The sequence below is a fragment of the Dermacentor albipictus genome, chromosome 3 (assembly GCF_038994185.2).
Source record: "Dermacentor albipictus isolate Rhodes 1998 colony chromosome 3, USDA_Dalb.pri_finalv2, whole genome shotgun sequence".
In the NCBI taxonomy this organism is placed as follows: domain Eukaryota; kingdom Metazoa; phylum Arthropoda; class Arachnida; order Ixodida; family Ixodidae; genus Dermacentor; species Dermacentor albipictus.
Window position 1 is genome coordinate 89,744,190 of NC_091823.1, and position 20,442 is coordinate 89,764,631.

The 20,442-nt window shown below is 50.4% G+C and overlaps 1 protein-coding gene across 2 annotated transcripts in view; it reads left to right on the forward strand.

Moving 5' to 3' along the window:
- Positions 1 to 20,442, forward strand: part of LOC139057471 (transcription factor Sox-5-like) — an 884,741-nt gene that overhangs the window by 301,589 nt on the left and 562,710 nt on the right. The gene's annotated exons all lie outside the window — the stretch shown is intronic.

Consider the following 20,442-nt stretch of genomic DNA (forward strand, 5'->3'; position numbering starts at 1 on the left):
AACGAAAAGATGGATGGCATAATGTAAGAATTCCTTTTACTCGATTCGATTCCTTTCTTATCACTAGCTATTCGCTACAGGCTTATCTCGTTGATAGCGTAGTATATAGAAGCACCGCTAGGGCCACTGATGAAGTGCGAAAAGGAATAGCGTCGGAATCGAATCCTTACATTATGCCGGCACAGAGCTCTTCGACGCTAAGTGGTGCGAAACCTCCCACAGGCCCAACGTTTGAAAACAGGGCGAATGTGATTGGATAATTCAGTAAAGAGTGCATACCGACTGCCGTGTCACGTGCCTGTATGGACCATGAAACTATGAAATACCACTTTCATGAGTGCAAGCACAAATTATTATTTAAACACGAAGCTTTTACAGTGTAAAATAAATAGTATTTGGAAACATAACGCGTTTGCAGTTTACTTATTTTATTCTATCGCCATTTCGAGTGATAGGCGACGACGAGTTTGATATTCTCGTTCGGAGGTAGCGCTTCAGTCTGTCTATCCGCGCCCTCCCCTCTTCTCTAGAACGAAGTAAATAAATAAATAAATAAATAAATCATTTATTTTCCTTCTTGTAAAGGCAAGAAGCAGCCATACAAACGTAGCAGTACCCAGGGCATATCTCTTGTTTATTGCGGAGTTACGGAACTGGTATGAAATAAGAACTCTGCTCAAAAGCATTTGCTGTGCCCGACCCGTGAGCCGCAAACAATTCAGGGAAGTGTCCTTCCTGTCAGGCTTTGGCACGCTTTTCGGCAAAAGCCATCGTTCTTGATGGGAGGCCCACAAATTCCCGCTTCGGATACCGATGGTGATGAGCCGATTAGTAGCGTGCCGCTTCGCAAATTCAGCAAGCCTGTTACTGCGTGTAGCACTCTTACCATTATTGCGGATGATAATGCGCTGGGAATCACTATGACTACTTCGCACTTCAGGCAGTAGTGGGTGTCGTGTCCGACTGAATTAGATTGTGTCTGCCACGGACTGACTGAATTAGATCGGCTCGATTAGAGCAGACACTGGAGGGCTCAGGTCTGGACATAATCGAATTCCGCCATATTGTCGAATTCGCCATATTGGCATCTCTGATTTGCTCGGAGGGCTGCTACAGTCTCTCCGATTGGCTAAAAATGTCGCCATTACAGAACTTGCCAACATTGCGGAATTTGATAATATACAGTCCGAAACAGTACTCCTGATACTATAACCCACCGTTTCTTTATACATGGTGGCCAACAGACTGTACAGACTCCGCTAGGTATAGCGAACGTTGAACACTACATTTATCCTACATAGTTGCCAAATGGCTAAGCACACTTGGCTAGATGTAGCGACTATGAAACACTACGCTGTGTTGCTGCTTTGTCGTATATTCTTTTTTTCTCGTGTATAAGTACGCAAAGATGCGTCTGGAGAGCGTCCCAAAAACAGGCTTAAGAGAAAAAGAGAGGGAAAAGGAAGTCGGCGCGCCAGACGCAACGTCTCGGTCGACTTGTCATTCCTGGCCCGCGCAGTATTTGCTTATTCCACGTCTCTCGCCTTAACCATCGGCATGCCCCGGCCCAGCGTCAAAAAGTTCCACCCACGCATTCACTCGTAAAGCTGTCTGCGTTTCGATCCACCGAAGGTTCCACGCGGTTCCCCCCCCCCCCCCCCCCCCCACCGTCTCCTCCATCGGGGCGCCTCCTAGGGCCACGGCTCGCTTTATGTCCGCGCTATTCGCTCTCGCGGCCAAGCCCGGTCCCACAGGGTTGAACACTCCCGACCGGGCGAGAAGCACGAACGATGAAAACGACGGACGCGTCGAAATGTGCCGGCGTCGCTAACCAGTGGCGTACAAGTCTATACTCGAGCTGCTTGGAGCTGTCTTTGCTGCTGAGTGCGACTGAAGTCTCGGGAGACTTTTTGGCGATGGCGTCGGCGCGCCGAGATGCCACCGAGAAAGCCACGCACGAGGAAGAAAGGAAAGGCGGAGAGAGGAAGAGACGGAAAAGACAAAAAAAAGAAGAAGACGAGAAAAGGCGTTTGAAGAGGAGACGGCGGCGCCCACGGCCCACTTCATCGTCGTCACTCCTGCGGCGCTTTTGTCACTCGATAGCTGTTGTCCTCTATTTTGGTGTCGCTCGCCGGTCCGTCAGCGCCGGTGTGCCGCGGCCCTAAGTCTTCGCGTCGGGCGCCGCAAACGTTATTCCTCGCCTTTTGCGTGCCGAACGCTTAGAAGCGCCGACGAAAATACAAGTCGGCTGGAAGGGGGGGAGGTGGGGCAAGGGGGCTTTCTTAACTCAGCCAGTACCTCTGCGCGGCCTTTCTCACACCTCCTTGGCCCTGCTCTTTTGTTCTTCCACTGTGTCTTCTTTCCATTTTTCTTTTAGGCAGTTCCATCTCTCGAGTCGTCTCGGCGTTTCTTTTGAAAACGACAGTCGACCGACGGCCGGGGACCTGATTTTGACTGAATGCTTTGAAGACGCCTCTTGTCTTTGCCGCCGATGCGCGTCGAGTTTCTCCACCGACTCCCTTGCCTTCTGGTCCCTCCCCCCTTTTTTGTTTTCTCTCTCTCTCTTTCTTTTTTAGCGCTGCGTCATGTGGGTGTTGTGTGCGGGGAGACTTGATATACAGTGTTTGTCCAAAAACCTGAAGCCCCTAACTGCGTCATTGGTTTCTTGGTGCTAAAATTGGGCCATTGTGACGGGCACGAGCTCTACATTTTCTGAGGCGAAAATGATGATGCCGTCGTCGCACGGCTGAGGTTTCAAAACCTCAACGTCTCTGTATTTGTTTGTTTGTTTGTTTGTTTGTTTGTTTGTTTGTTTGACCGGTGGCTGGCGATGTCCGAGAAGAAGCGGCACAGTCAAAGACTTGGCGTATTGTGTTGACAGACGAAAATACCTTGAAGATGAAACTTGGCAATGTGCGACTCATGACTAATATGCACTTGCTGTCTTCAACAACAACGAGCACAACAAAAAAAAAAAACACTGTCGTCGAGGATTTGGTAAATGTTTCAAAACTTGGCAATCTGAAGCACTTTCCTAATGCAGCATGCTCAATAGTAAACCGTTTGGGGCCTGGACTGAACCGGTCGGACAAAGATGCTGTGTCTAGAGTATGCTTATTGGCAAATGAGCTAGCGAGGTATATTCTGGTTAGCAATGTTTTCTATATGTTGACTTCAAGGGATGTTTGTCTTTTGTTCCTGCTACTCTCCAAGGAGGTAATAACGTGCGCAGACTTCAACTTTATCCAGCCATGTACCCCTTCCCCCCCCCCCCCACGCGCTCCTTGGGCGGATTGCTGGCAGGTGCTCCGCGTGCGGGTTTGCACCTATCTGCCACGCCTTGCACGCCACAAAGAGCTACCCCCCCCCCCCCCCTCTTTCTCTTTACTCCACTACCATCCCCATTTCTTTTTTCTTTTCACTGTCAGCCCGAATTATTATTATTATTATTATTATTATTATTATTATTATTATTATTATTATTATTATTATTATTATTATTATTATTATTATTATTATTAATTGTACCAATACGATAAATGCATGAGTGTCCTCTTCTGTCGTTTAGCATTGGAAGCGTATGTGCAAAGAGTATCGTATTAATGGATAAATTGCATCCCCTTCTTTTTCATATTTGCCTTTCTCCCATTGAAGGTAAGCCAACAGGACGCTCTGGTTAGCATCTCTGCCTCTATTTTATTCTCTTTCACTTCAGTAGCGCTGTCCTGTGCTGCAATTAGCGTGATTTCTACAGATATAGTTCTGATACTGCTGCATAGTAAATACTACAACTAAGATTCACCTGGACGAAATTTTGTTCTTAAGATGGCTTTCATTTCCTACTTGGGTGTTGACAAGCTAAAGCGCAGTGAAACTTAACAAAGTGTTCGGTTTCACTCCTCATTCTGGCCACCTTACAGAAAGGAGCGTGTGTAAGACTTGGCTGTGAGTCCTACCTTAATCGAAACCAAATTGCTCGGTTCACATGCCAGCAGATGTATCTCCACTTACACCCGTTTTGTTTTTGCACCTTCTGTGATAACCTATACATTGAAGGAAAACCTCGTATCGTACCATTATCTGGCTTAACAACTGCTATTGCTCATAAGTCTACTTCAGGCTGAAAACGTGAGCAAGCACTGCTTAAAATTGCCTAGCCAAAAGGATCTCTCGTCCTTAAAGTAGCTCTATCGGAGCACCGCAGCCCAGTTTTGCTGGCTTGACCACCATGGCGGAACAGCTACAAGCGCCCGCAACGGCAGTTCATCTGTATATATATATATTCTTGATTCAATTCCTGTGGCCTGTTTTCAGCGCCTGGACCGAATACTTTTTCATCGCAAGTCACGTTCTTTGTTTGGCGGGTGGCCCTCTTGTGTTAATATGCCGTCTTGATTCATCAGTGGTAGGTTTCGTTTTGTGGCGTGCTTATTTTTCTTAGTTTGGGGGCGTAATTTTTCATCGCGGTACAAGCGCCGCGCGCGCCTCGTGCCGCTCATGCGCACTGCCTAAAGCTCGCGGCATTTTTCATGCGAGGAGCGAGCCTCGCAGATCGTGTGGGGGCCGGCGCCAGGGGCTTCAGTGCATTCGAGCAGCCGTAATTTATCTTAATATTCGGCGTCCTTCGTTCGCATGTGTACGACGTACTGACTCAGACGGGCGAGAGTCCCAGAGAATCCCAAAGTCAGAACTCGAAGAAGCCGACGACAACACCGGAGAAGCAAAATACAAGGAAGAACAATTGAGATTCAGTTAAATGAGCGATAAAGTTACAAACTAAACCAGCTTAGACTAATCGTGCCTTCTTTAGAAATTCTCCCTTTGTACAGTGGGAGATTCCGGATCAATTTTGACTGTACCATGGTGATCTCTAACGTGCCCCCAATGCACAGGACACGGGCGTTTTGGCATTTCGCTCCTCAGCCACTCTCAGTTTCCCTATCGCAACCATCTCGATCCTCTCCGTAAGTTTCATTATGAACCTGTTATAACAGATATTAATATTGTACGTAATATTATTATCATATTGGTTAGTATTATTCAATGATTGACCTACAATATATAATTTCACCTTAATACCACGCAAAATGCCTTCAATCCACATTTCCGCGAAGCTTATTTCTGATCCTGCTCCTAGATCTTTTTCACTTGGTGCAGATGCTTCTTTTACACACGCATTTTCTTTCTTTATTTTTTTTTGACTGACTACTTGTGGCTGACTTTGGTGCTGTTAAAAGCTTTGCTTTTAAGAGCTATTTCGCATCTGCCGTCCGCCTTCACTAACAAATACGTCCAACATCTCGATTGGCTAACATCTGCTCTTGCAAATACTTCTAGCGTAAGAGAGAGAGAGAGTAAACTTTAATGAGCACCAGCAGTTCAGTCGGCTGGGCCTAGGCCTCCCACGATGGGACGTCGAGTTCTTGCCTCTTCGCCGCTTCGTAGGTCTGCTGGGTCGCCCAGAGTTGGTCGTCGAGATGGGAGCTGCGCAGGGCGGCGTGCCATCTCGACGAGAGGGTCACGGGATTAAGGTCTTGGTATTGATGTTTGCACTCCCATAGCATGTGGGGGAGTATTGCCGATTCAGTTTTACAGACCTTGCACGTCTGGCTCGGGAACTTTTTTTTTACTAATACTGGTCCTGATGCGGAATTCGCATGACGTTGCTTCCGGATGTCAACTCGAAAGTCATGCATGAGATGCGGAGGAGCGAAGGACAGAGGCAAGACAATGCAATAAGACAAGGCAAGACAAGGACAATAAGTGTCCTTGTCCTGTTCATGCTTCTCCCGTGCCTCGGCTAATCATTAGAACCCTAAGGCGAAGGGCCTCACGAAAGCACCTGCGAGAGCATTGCCGGTTTCTGAAAGCATCGGCAACCACCCTTTCTTTGCCTTTCTTTCTTCAGAACAAAAAATAACTGAAAACGCGACGCGAGCGCACACAACCCCATGTTGCGTGTTGTACCGGTTCTTATGTGTGTGTGTATGTATATATATATATATATATATATATATATATATATATATATATATATATATATATATATATATATATATAGAGAGAGAGAGAGAGAGAGAGAGAGAGAGAGAGAGAGCATAGAAAACAGTGGTAAATCGGGCTGGTTGGCACACCAAACAGCTTGCTTTTCCGGCATTATTCCATGCGTTTTATTTTTTCGCTATATCATTCTATTATATATATTGCGCGCTATTTTCTCCCGCTCCCCGAGCCTCACGGTGCCGTTCTAGCACGCCGGAGAACGTACGCAGGCGCCCACGTACGCAACTCTCCATGTAGGTCGGCCCTCGGTGCACGATGCAGATACACTGCGGAAAAAACACGCTCCCGAGGCACTGCAGGCCATGCACGAACAGGCGGTGTTTCGAGCAAACAAAGCAGAAGCGCATTTGTTGCGGCAGCAATTAATGTAGAAATAAAGCGTCCCGCTATTATTTGCATAAAACGTGGCCTGGACAACCGCACGAAGCCCAGCCTCTTCCCTCACCTTCTTTCCCCGCCTTCCCGCCCCCGTCAATTTATTAATGATTTGTTTGGAACCGCCCGCGTTGGTTTTTTGGTCGTTTATTTCGTTTTGAAAGCACCCGGGAGCCAGGCAACACTGACAAATATGTGCAGATGCTTAGTGGTGGAAGCGCAACCGTAGGACGACTGATCTTCTAGCTCGGCGACTGTTACTGAACTACACAATTCAAATGCCGTTACTGCTTTTTGTACCAACCCTGTAGTAGAACGGTCAGCATACGATAAGCATGTGAAATTTGGGCGAGTGGTATGTACTTCTGGCATTATATATGGCTTTTGTTTTCTTCGCTGTACAGCGAAGAAAACACTGTACTGTTTTCTTCGCGACAATGGGCATCCTTTTGCGAGTCCCTGGATCCGCGAGAACCTTTGTCGCTTATATGGAGGACTGTTCGTGGCCTTCGCACAACCTCTGGTCAGCGCCACCCGTTTAAATCTTTGGCACTTTATCTACAATGTAGAGATATTGACGTCGCTGAATCTTTCTGCAGAAAGATTGCTGGCGAGGCAAATTCCGATGGAACGGGTACGGGAACCCTCGACCACCCACCGTTCTCACGCGATCCCCGCATGGAATTCCCTTTTTCTATGAATGAACTAGAAGCTGCGCTGGCTTTGTGCAGGCGTTCTTCAGCGCCAGGACCTGATGGCATTACATACCGTGCCCTGTGTAACCTAGGAAACCAAGCTCGGAAGGCACTCTTGCTGCTGTACAACGACTCCTGGCAGACGGGTGCGGTTCCGCAAAAGTGGAAGTCAACTCGCCTCATTCCACTTCTCAAAGCTGGCAAGTCGCCTTTGGACATTTCCTCATACCGTCCGATCGCACTTGCCAGCTGTGTCGGAAAAACAATGGAACGAATGGTATTAACACGTCTGGAATGGTACTTAGAGTACTATGAAATCTATCCACAAGCTATGGCCGGATTTAGACGGGGCCGTTCGTCAACAGACAGCGTTGTTGACTTGATAACCTTTGTGCAACACCAAAAGGCCTGTAAGCGTCTATCTGCTGCTCTGTTTCTAGACGTTAAAGGAGCTTATGATAATGTCACCCATGAAGCCATCCTTAGCACGTTAGAAGCCGTCGGACTGGGTGGCAAGATGTATATGTGGGTGTGCAGCTACTTACAGAGGAGATCATTCTACATGCACACAGAAAATGGCCCGACGCCCGAGCATTACGGTAGCCGAGGAGTCCCTCAAGGAGGAGTGCTTAGCCCGACTCTCTTCAATCTCACCCTCAGTGGATTAGTTTACAACCTGCCAAGCACCGTACGACTTTCCATCTATGCGGACGACATCTGCATTTGGGCATCAGGTGTGACACGACTTCAGCTTCGTGCTCGGCTTCAGAAGGCAGCCACAAAGACCTCTTGCTACCTTCGTCAACAAGGACTTGAACTTTCATGCGGAAAGTGCGCAATGGTGGCATTCACGAGGAAGCCAATGTCTGGTTACGGCGTATCCATTAACGGACAACTCATACCATTGTTACGTTTCGCCTATGACGCGCGGTGTAGCCGGCGCGAATTCAACGGACGCCGGGGCTTCGTTCTAAGCGGCGGACATTTTGGCCCGTTCGGAGCGGCCGCGACGCATCCCCGCCGAGCGCGTCCCGGCATGTTCAGTGCCACGTGTCTTTGTGTGTGCGTGTGTGTGTGTGTGCCCACGCTTGTCAAAGCGCGGCAGCCGGGGAGAGGAGCTCCCCCAGTGTGAAGCGAGGAGGCCTGACCGGCGCCGGCCCGGCTGATGCGTCACTACACTCGTCTCTACATGTCTCAGTCCGTCCGTGCCTCGGTGTCACGTGGTGTCGTCCCGTGACCTTCCTTCTTGCCCGCGACGCCAAGAATATAAGAGCAGCTGCCCCCGGACGCCAGGAGAGAGGCTCCGATTTCTTCTGTTGAGTAACGTGCTCTCCCGTCTCTCTACTTCGGTCGACCTGACCGCCCGCTCTTTGCGATGCTAGAATAAACAACAGGGGGCAGGGAAAGCGACAAATGTAGGCTCTGTTCAGAAACAGGAACACTCACACACATAATGTGGGAATGCACCTCGCTCCCGTTCTCTCATCCCCCCGTCAGCAGCGAGACTGACTGGACAGCCTGGCTCAGTTCCGGGGACGTCGACCGACAATTGGAACTGGTGGACTGGGCGGAAAAGGCCAAGCAGGCCCAGGGCCTTACTTGAGCCCTAACGCTCAGCCACGTCCCTCTTTACCCTTCCCCCTTTCAATAAAGTTTATCACCACCACCACCACCTAGAATAAACAAGTTGTTCTGTTAGCAGTCGCCTCATGCTTTGCTGGGACCTTCGGATGCTTCCAGTGTGCCCCAGGCCGCCAGGCCAACGCTACCGTTGGGGCTTGCGACCCATTTGCAACAACGGGTGCCAACGGTCCGGTTGCAACAACAGGTGTCAGCACTGAGGTTCCGACAACTGGTGGCAGCGCTGAGGTTCTAACAGCCGGTGCTATCGGTGAGGTTCCAACACCATACAGCAGAAGTCACAGGTTCTTGGGAGTCGTAATTGACAGAGACCTGTCTTGGACTCCGCACGTCAATTACGTGAAAAAGCGGCTGACTGCTATCTGTCAACTGTTCAGGTTCCTTGCAGGAAAAAGTTGGGGAGCATCTATACACGCTATGTTACAGTTGTACATGGCGTTGTTCGTTGGATTCCTGCGCTACAGCCTGCCTGCAATATCCAACACCTGCAAGACTAACCTGCGTACGATTCAGAGCATTCAAGCCCAAGCCCTTAAGATATGTCTTGGCTTAGCACGCAGTGCATCAACGGCTGAAACCATTGCCCTAGCGCAGGATTACCCGATCACGACGCACATTGCCGTTGAGACAATGCGTATGCATCTCAGGCATTATGCTAGGACCCCTTCCCACCACTTGGCGAGCCTCACTGCTGCAAGGCCCTGCTCGACATTTAGCGGTATTGTCAGTGCACATCGTGCGTCGTTTACCTCAGGGTACGCACCTGCGGCCACGCCAGCGCTTCCTCCGTGGTGTTTGAGCCGTCCACAAGTTGAGATAATGATTCCAGGAGTTCAGAAGAAGACAGATCTACCGGCCCCTGGTGGTGGTGGTGGTGGTGGTGGTGATGTTGAAGCAGGCGGGGTTAGCCTGGCATGCATAGCCGGCAATTGTTCCGCCTGATCCTCCCTTGAGTTGAGATCAGTGGTGTGTCACCAGGTGTCGATGAGCCCCGTGTCTCGCAGGAAGGCTATCAGAAGTCGTTGCGCTCTCTTCCTCAATGCCGCGGGCCCTCCGGGGAAAACAACATCTTCAAAGGTCCCGTGCGTGAGACCGCTTTTTTGTAGGTTGTCGACCATTACTTTTCGTTCTGTGTCAAACTGAGGGCATAGCCAAATGAAATGCTCGATGTCGCCAATGTCACCACAGAAAACACAGAGTGGGGAAGCGCGAAGCCCAGTCTTGAATAACCAAGCTGGGGTGTACGCGGAGTCGGTCCTGATGCGGTATAAAAGCGTCGCTTGTTCACGTGTAAATCCATGGGTCACACAGGATTCGTGCGGATTCTTGAACATCTCTCTAAAGTGAAGGCGGATTGCACCCTTAGGGTTTCGAAAAGCTTTTGGAGCTTTCACCTTTGGGACACATGTCAGCGCTAGGCGTGCAAGAGCGTCAGCTTCCTCGTTCCCATCAATTCCTACGTGTGATGGAATCCACTGAAACCTTATGTTAAATCCTTTGCTCGTTAGGTCGTCGATCAGTGCCAGAGATTGCCTTGTACACACTAAACAAAAATAACGCGAAACGGGAGTAAACCGCTCGTCCTGTATCGCATTCCCGTTTCTGGGTTTTTTTTACTACGTACCAGTCGAGGTAAAAATTTACTACCATGCTGACCAAGGTTTTTGTATGTAGAAACGAGAGTAATTTTTTAATCTGTGGGAAGGTTTTTAGGGACGATAGTGGGGCTATATTTTTACTGCCATCACGAAGTTCTAGAGGCTATTCCTGAGAGTTATTTTTCAAGCCCATTCGCGAGTTTCTTGGTTCTGATGTGGGAGTATTTTTTTACCTCATTCATCCAGTTTTCTAGGCTATTCCTGGGAGTTATTTTTAGGCCTATTCTCGAGTTTGTTGGTACTGATGTCGGGGTATTTTCTTACCTCGTTATCAAGGTTTCGTAGCTCTACCTGAGAGTAATTTTTCAAGCCCATTCTGTGGTTTGTTGGAGCTGATCTCGGAGTATTTTTTTACCTCGTTCATCAGGTTTTCTCGGTTCTTTCCGAGAGTAATTTTTCAAGCCCGTTCTGGAGTTTCTTGGGCCTGATGTGGAAATATTTCGAAGACAATTGAAAGATTACAAAGACGATTTCATGGATCCCAAGCATGAGGGATTGTTTATTAGTTCTGACATGTTTCTCATAAAAAAGTCAGGCATGAGTTAATCATCACAAAACTATAGCCTTATAAGATACTGTGATAAGCATAATAAATATTTGTACTAACACACAGACTGGGGGCTGGTAACTGCCCATTAGATCTCTCATAGCAAAATAAAATACATCACAACACATTCAATGTGCAATCTCACTAAAGTACAGTGAAAACAAGCAACATACAATATAAAATCTAACTGATAAATATACAGTCAGTACTAGAGACGTTCACATAAAACTCACTGAATATGCAGGTCATTCCTTCAAACAGGCAGTTGTCCAGAACATGGGTGTGCAGTGCATTCAATGGATTAGTATGAACATAACTATGCAACATAAAAATATTGCACTTAAGGCCAAATGGCATCTGCTGCTAATGGCCATTACTGCGCCAGACAAAATGAAACAACCATGTGGTAAATACAGCAAGCATTCGTACTATCACATTAGTGCCGGCCACTGCCCACCATATCTCTCACTGCAAAAAAAACAACTATCAACGCATTCACGATGTAGTGAAACTAAAGCACAAAATGACACACAATACAAAATCTAACTCACAAATACACAGGCAGTACTAGAGATGTTGACATTAGACACACTGAATATGCAGATCATTCCTTCAAACAGGCAGTTGTCCAGAACATGGGTCTGCAGTGCATTCAATGGATGATTATGGACAAAACTATGCAACATAAAAATATTGCACATAAGGCCAAATGACATCTGCTGCTAACGGCCACTAGTGCCTCAGACGAAATGAAACAACCATGTGGTAAATACAGCAAGCATTCGTACTATCACATTAGTGCCGGCAACTGCCCACCACATCTGTCACGGCAAAATAAAAACTATCACAACACATTCAAGATGTAGTGAAGCTAAGTCAGTAGTAGAGATGTTCACATTAGACCCACTGAATATGCAGACAATTTCTTCAAACAGGCAGTTGTCCACAACATGCGCGTGCAGTGCATTCAATGGATCATGAACAATACTATGCAACATAAAAACATTGCACTTAAGGGCAGCTAGCATCTGCTGCTAATGACCATTAGTGCCCCAGCGAAATGAAACAATTGTGATAAATACAGCAAGCATTCATACTATCACATTAGTTTCAAAGTGTTGTTTTCACTGACTTTACTCAACAAAGTATAACAAAAACATAGACGTTTCGCCACCTATGCGGGTGGCATCGTCATAACAAAAACATAGACGTTTCGCCACCTATGCGGGTGGCATCGTGGCACTTTGTTGAGTAAAGCCGATACCAAGCTGCGGTGGTGACGCCGCACCCTGCCGCGCCCGACGCCGCATGGAACATGCCTTACACCGTAGAAGGCTCCGATATCACCGCCGCGGAGTTATCCGACGGCACATGGACGGCGTTCGAGATGCAACGCCGCTACCGACGCCCATCTCCGCCTGAACCACAACCTGCCGGAGCCCAGACGCCGGCCACGACGCTGCCTGCCCCGAATGCGCGGCAACGCGGCCGCCCTCCACCGCCGACCAGAAAGCGCCCGCTTCCCCGCCTGCCCTCGGACGACCTCAAGATAGTCCTTCGCCCGCAGGGCACACTCAACCTCCACACCGTCGGCCCCGCCCGGCTGGCTGTTGCCATTTACGCAGCAGCCAACGTCGACCAACGCCTGGCAGTTACTGCCGACCAGGTTAGAATGCACCCCACTAACAACACAGTGACAGTGAGCACGCCTGACAGTGCTCGTGCAGTGTCATACGCCAAGGTCCGCGCCATCACCATCGACACCACAGAAGTCCCTGTTGCCGCCTACGCCCCAGCCCCAGACAACTCCGTGCGAGGGATTCTGTACCGGGCTTACAGCTATGAAAGCGACGCCGAAATCTTCGCCGAGCTTCGGGCTCGCAATCCCGACATCCCTATCGTTGCTGCGCGGCGTATGGGCCAGACACGACACTTTGTCGTCACGTTTGCCAACACCAAGCTGCCCCGATACATGCGGTATTTGGGCTTCACTTTCGAGGTCTTCCCTTACAAGGGGCGCCCGGAGGCTTGTTTCAACTGTCGCAAGCTAGGTCACAGAACAGATGTGTGCCCACAACCGCGCCAACCCATTTGCCGCCGCTGCGGTGTGGCCCACGAACCTCAACCAGTCGGCCAACCACCCACTTGTCAAGCCACGTGCATCGTATGCAAAGGCCCACATCCCACCGGCAGTAGAAGCTGTAAATACCGTTTCGTGCCAACCAGCCGAGCTAAATCTTCCAAATCCTCCACGGACACTGAAACTGACCCCGGCACCTTGTCACGTGGCCATCAGTCTCGCTCTCGGAGCCGCGACCGCCAACAACGACCCCCAGGAAATGACGCTTTCCCACCACTGCGAAGCAGCGGCTCCAGTCACAACAGCCCTAGCCGCTCCCCATCGCGCTCTCGGGACTCCCGGGCAACCTCCCAGGTCGGGCCGGATACCAAGTCCACCAAACAGGTCGCGTGGAAGAGCCCTCCACCAGCCACAAGCCAACTGCCCGACCCCCAGGTAAGGGAACTGGCAGAAATGGTTAAGCAACTACAGCTACAGTTAGCACAGGCAAATGCTAAAATTCATAGCCTTGAGTCTGCACAGGCGCACCCACAACCGCGGCCGCAGCAGGTGGCTCGCGCTCCCACCTCCGACTCCACCAATGACCCCAACATGGACACCGACCAGCCCAAGTGCAATAAGCGCAAGGCACCTCCCCCCTCCTCTACCTCTGACCTTGACGCAAAATTCGAAACTTTTGACGCCCGCTTATCTAAAATAGAGGACGTCCTAAAACGGCTGACCCCCACTATCGACCAGCTCATTGAAGGCTGCACTAAAATGGCAACCAATATTCAAACCCTAACCGCACGCCTCGACCACCTCGCGGGCCCTCCGCAAACTGACGCCCTCACGACATCAAAGCCCACTCAGTCGCCTGGTGCGCTTCCCTCTACCGAGAGTGCAGCCGCGCGTGCGTCTGCTGGCGGTATTATCAAAACCGACGTAGCGTTTCCGCAGCGTCCCGAACCCTACAGGAAACGCGATGGCTAGCGCGCCCATCACAGTATGGCAGTGGAACTGCAGGGGCTTCAAGGCAAAGCGGAGAGCCTTGGAGTATACCCTGCAGGCCCAGCCATTTACACCCCACATTATAGCCCTCCAGGAAACATACACCGACACAAAACTAGCCAGCTATACTGCTTACAACCAATCGGTGGCGCCGGATCTCCGCCCGAGCACCGCCATCCTTGTACACCGCAACCTCACCGCCAATCAACTCGATCTTGACTACCCCGAAGTCCCACACACTTTCGTGCAGGTCCTTCCAAACAGCCGAACCGAATCCCCACTCAACATCTTAAACGTGTACAGCCCCCCAAGTGACAAGAGCACTAATGTAGCCACTCTCCTCCGCAAGGCGTGTGCGATCGCGCGGAACGAGATGCTACTTATAGTGGGTGACTTTAACGCACCACACGCCGAGTGGGGCTACCCCAGCAGAGCCTGCGGTCGTAAAGGAGCCAAGGTTTGGGACACTGCCCAGACACTGGCTCTGACGCTCCTCCTCGACCCCGAACGGCCCACCCGTATCGGTAACAGCATCACGAAAGACAGCTGCCCCGACCTCACTTTCGCCCGCAACATCCCAGATGCGCGCTGGGACAATCTCGGTATGAACATAGGTAGCGATCACTATGTTCTCAGCACTACGTTCACAGCCACACACAGCAAGGGCCCTCGCCGCACATTCAAACACACCAACTGGGATGCTTTCCGGTACGTACGAACTCAGCGTCCGCAAAGCCCCATAGACGACCTCAACACATGGACAGATACTCTGCTCCGCGACGCAGCCAACGCCACCTCCACAGTCACCCAGGAGGAGGGTGGCCCCACCCCAGATGCTAAACTCATGCATATGTGGGAGGCCCAGCGCAGCCTCCACGCTCGCTGGCTCCGACGCAAACACAACCGCCCTCTCAAGCTTCGCCTCGCTCGCCTAGAACGAGAGATCGAAGCCTACTCCACCAAACTTAGTCAGGAACAGTGGTATCAGACTTGCGACCGACTCGATGGGCAGTTGGGATGCAAGAACACATGGTTTCTGCTCAAGCACTTGCTTGATCCGACCCACACCAAGTCAGCATCACAAAAGAATCTCAACCGCGTCATACACGCGTTTCCAGGCACGAACCAGGAACTCCTCGCTACCTTGAAAGACAAATACATAAACACCTCCACCGACATTCCCACCCCCTTAAATTACAAAGGCTCCCAGAACCCAGACATGGACAGAGACATCACGGCGTCGGAAGTCCGCGCCGCTCTCAACCGCATCAAGACCACTGCGGCCGCCGGCGATGACCATATTACCAACAAAATGCTCCGCAACCTGGACGACCAGTCGGTCGCAGCACTTGCGGACCTTTTCAACCACCACTGGCATGAAGGTCGCCTTCCAGACTCCTGGAAGCATGCCAAGGTAATCTTCATACCCAAACCAGGCAAACGACTCGATATGGGCAACCTGCGGCCCATCTCGCTCACGTCTTGCCTGGGGAAGGTTATGGAGCACGTAGTTCTGAACAGACTCCACACTCACGCAGACAAGGAGAATCTCCTCCCCCCCACGATGTTTGGGTTCCGGGCTGGACTCTCTGCCCAAGATATCATGTGGCAGATACAACACGACATACTCGACCCGGGTCCCATCCGGGCGACACGCACCATTCTCGGCCTCGACGTCAGTAAAGCGTTCGACAACGTGTCGCACGCTTCTATACTGACCAACCTCTCACAGATGAATGTAGGCACTCGCACCTACAACTACATTGCCAACTTTCTTTACAACCGCACTGCTGAACTCCACATTGGAGACCTCTGCAGTGACAAAGTCACCATGGGCACCCGGGGAACACCACAGGGAGCTGTTTTGTCCCCGTTCCTATTCAACATTACTATGCGGGGCCTTCCCACACTTCTCGACACCATACACCACATTAAGCACTCAATATACGCCGACGATATTACCCTCTGGACAAACACTGGCTCGGACGGGGAGATACAAGATTCACTTCAACAGGCAATCGACACCGTCCACACTTACGTACAGGCAAACGGTCTCGTTTGTTCGCCCACCAAGTCTGAACTGTTAGTTATACGAGACAGACGTGTTCGCCGACCCGTCCCCGACCCTCAAGAGCCAATCACGCTTCACATTGCCACCCACCCCATAGACCCCGTACAGACCATCCGCGTGTTAGGCATGCTGGTTCAGAACAACACGCAGAACTCGGAAGCCATCCAACGCCTCCGAACCACAGCCCACCGAATCAACGGCCTAATCCGCCGCATTGCCACTCGCCGCAGGGGAATGCGGGAGACCGACCTCTGCCGCCTCACACAAGCCTACCTCATTAGTAGGATTGTCTACACATACCCTTATTACCACCTCCGCCGCAAAGACGAAGAGGCAGTAAATAGCATCATCCGCTCGGCGTACAAGGCGGCAATGGGACTGCCCCAGTCCGCCAGCACACAGCGTCTCCTTCAGCTTGGAGTATACAACACCCTCACAGAGCTGATAGAGGCACACAAGACTGCACAGGTACACCGTCTTTCTCGCGCCGAACACGGTCGTTACATTCTTAATCGTCTTAATATCAACCCTACAGGTGACATCCACCCCACTGCTCCCCTCCCGACTGGAGTCTTCAGTCGGCTAGTCATCAGACCCATGGCCAAGAACATGCTACCCGGCCGTCACGATAGGCGCCGCCAACTGAAGGCACAAGCCTTAGACGTCACCTACTCCGCCGACGAACATGCCATGTACGTGGACGCGGCGAAATGCGACTGTAACACATACGTAGCCTGCGTAGCGACGCCAACCACCACTCTCATCAGTGCCGCTACAGTGCGCACACACTCCTCCACCGCTGCCGAAGAGGTTGCGATCGCGCTAGCCATCGCGGATCCCCGCACAAGCACGGTTCTCAGTGACTCTAAACAAGCCATCCAAAATTTCTCAAAAAACTCACTCTGTCTCCCCGCCGCACACATCCTCCGCGGTTGCACTCTCGACAGAACTATAAGCTTAGTGTGGGTACCTGCTCACGCGGGGAACTCTGGGAACGAAGGGGTCGACCGTTTAGCCCGAGGCCTAACTAACCGGGCGGCCGGCCCCTCGAACCCAGATGCGCTCGCAGAGGCCCCCAAATCCTACGCTGAAATTACAAACTTCTATAAGGAGACGAGACGCGTGTACCCGCCTCCCCACCCCGACCTCGAACGAGCGCAAGCCACCATGCTTCGCAGACTGCAGACCGATTCAATACTCAGTCATTCTAGACTTTATTTAATCACTGGAGGGGATTATGACCCCGTCTGCACTAAGTGCGACCATGGAGTGTTCGCCACTCGGGCACACATTCTCTGGGGATGCGAGGGTAACCCTCCCCCACGATCATTACTGCCAGTTCCCTCCGAAGAGGGTTGGAACCAGCTGCTGACAAGGCAAGACAAGAAAACGCAACTCGCACTCGTTTCGTGGGCCCAAGACGTCGCCCCCACCTGGGAGCCACACTAGGCCTACCTGCCCTAACTTCCTACCCTGCAGTGGCAAAATAAAGTTGTTTCTCTCTCTCTCTTGAGTAAAGCCAGTGAAAACAACACTTTGAAGCATGAGCTCCCCTGGCTTTTGGAACATTTTCTCACGTATCACATTAGTGTTGGCAACTGTCCACCATATCTTTCATTGCAAAAGAAAAACTATCACAACACATTCAAGATGTAGTGAAACTAAAGTACAGTGAAAATAAACAAGTGACACAATATACAAAACTCTTCAGTATTGCAACAAGCAAATGAGAGGGCACTAGAGATTACCATTAGACCCATCGATAGCATACTGACCTTCAAACAGCTAGTTGCCCAAGACATGGGTGCACAGTGCAATGAATGGATAGTTAGGAAGAAAACTGCAACAACCATGAGCAACATGTTCTATAAACTTTCAAACTTTCTAAAAAATGACCTCACTCAGATAAGGAAAATGGTGATTGCTAATACACACGACAAAACATATATGTGAAAACAGCCATTAACTGATACTAAAGCCCCTCCATACACGTTTCCTCTGACCAGGTTAAGTACCGCCAACCTACCCTCTTCCTCCACGCTCCTCTGCCACTCACCCCCTTAGCTTCCGGTGTCAAGCGGAATTTCCGTAGCTGCAGCTTCCTGTTCCGAGTGGAAGTAACGCTATGTTTTTCTTAACGTTGTTTACTTTCGCGTCGATGGAGAGGCTTTAATTGCACCAGCTGCGGTTTAAACTGTGAATGCGATTCCATCCAAGTACCACCGCCTATTGCAATCAGCGATCTGATCGTGTTCGCTGTTTCGCGTCAACCTGCGACGGGTTGTGCCACGAGAGACAACGTACAGTGGAATGTAGTGCCTGGGCGCTCGGAGACCACTGCCGTTTTTCGTGCATTTAGAAAACAGCGACCACGAATTACTACTTCAGCGGAATACAACAGCTTGTCGCCTTTGCATTCTTCTCATGGTGACTCCCACAGCTCTGCTAAGCACGCGTGGGCGTCTCACCATCGGCAGTCAAAGCGGAAATTCCCGCAGCACAACTTCAGGAAGCGGTAACGCCGGAACCGGAAACTTTTAAACTGTAAATGCTGGAACCGGATTTGGTGTGAGGGGAAAAGGCGGCGCACAACAAAGGTTGTCGCTACTTAAGAAAGCGGCAGTGGCACGTGGATGGAGGGGCTCTAACTGATACCACTCCCCCTTGTGCTCAAAGAAAACATATGCAGCCCGTTTTCCACACAAGAGGAACACGTTGCACAACTGTATTGCAGTACAGTCGCCGACCGATTTTCCGGACTCCAAAAATTCGGACATGCCCGATTATTCGGTCAGCTTCGCGGCACCGCCATTCTCCCCATAGACCATAATGTATAACAACTGCCGAAAGTTCGGACACCTCGCAACCTCTCGTCTGATTTTTCGGACACTCTTTGACCCAACTCGGTCGAGAGCACCATGCACCGACTCAACCCGGTACATGGTTCGACTGGCTGAACGCCATTTTTGTTTTGAACGTAGCTTCCTTGGTGCCCCACGAAGTGGCGCTACTGGAAATTCCCGCTCATCATCATCGTTTCTGCCTAGTTCGATAGAGTGGCTCTGCAGCAGTTCCGGTTTCAGCTTAGTAAGCCATGTCAAGACAATCCAGCAGCTGTTTGTTTCTTCGCGCGCGATGCTGCGAGCAGGCCGCGTTTTTTCGTTTGTGTGACTGGTGTAGGCGCGGTGGTGTTTGCTTTGCGTGCTGTGTCGAGGTTTCGGTGATTAACGCGGCATACGGAAACATCGCGTCAAGTCTCCAATGGCGCCGACAGTGCCCGCGCAGACTGCGCTGCGGAATGCCGGCAAGCGGGTGCCGGGAGGCCTAAAAGATTTGTCGCCTTCCGATGTGCTCCCTACCGACGCGGAAAATGTTCTGCCGAGACTTGCGCAGTGGTTGCATTGCGATTCCGGACACCGTCTCATTGACAGTTTCACAGGTGCCAACACTGCTGTACTGACATGCGCAGAACTCGACGACGGCTATATCATTCGTCAGGTTTCTGCTGCACCGCCGGACGATGACCGAGTCGGAAGTTGACGCACCATGTGCTACGCTGCCGTCGCCTGCGGAGCGTGTACAAGCAGTGACTGTGCTTTCAGCCGCCTATAGTGACCGTACGACCCTCTCCGAGATTCAGGCTTGTGTGACTGCGCGTAAACGGAACAGCGTGCAACGGCGCATTCACGATTTCTTCAAGCCTACTGCCGAGCCCGAATAAGTGCGTGGAAATAAAGGATTTCATTTTTTTCCCTTAATCTGCTTTTTCGGACACCTGTTTATTCGGACATTTCCGCAGTCCCCGTGAGGTCCGAATAAACGGTCGGCGACTGTACTTATGGGTACAAGCCAGATTTCAATTTCGTTGCCTAAAAATTGTAGTGCTTCTTAGATAGACTAAAAGGGAATTGAGCGTGTTGCCCTTGTCCGTTTCTAGGCATGCAGTTGTGATGGATGCCATATGCTTGTGTGACAAATTGAACATGGTGCTATAGGTACGACTACAAGGATGTATATTTGTAGCTGCCCTCAAACCCCTTCATGTTGCCAGTCAGCATCTATGGTGTATCTTTGTATTGCTCATCTAACACTGTTTACACAGAGAAGGCATGTCTGAATACCAAACCACCTTATTCTCCAGTTACTTTAAAGTGAATGCGTTGTGACAAAGTGTAATGTGAGAAGTCCATGATAAAGAAAAAAAAATTGCTAATTCAACTCCCTCCTGAATTACCAATTTCTGGGCCATTAAGTTTTGCATAATACACTTGTGATTAACACAGAGCCACGTTGGCCTAACCCTAGTGGCACAGGACATCCTT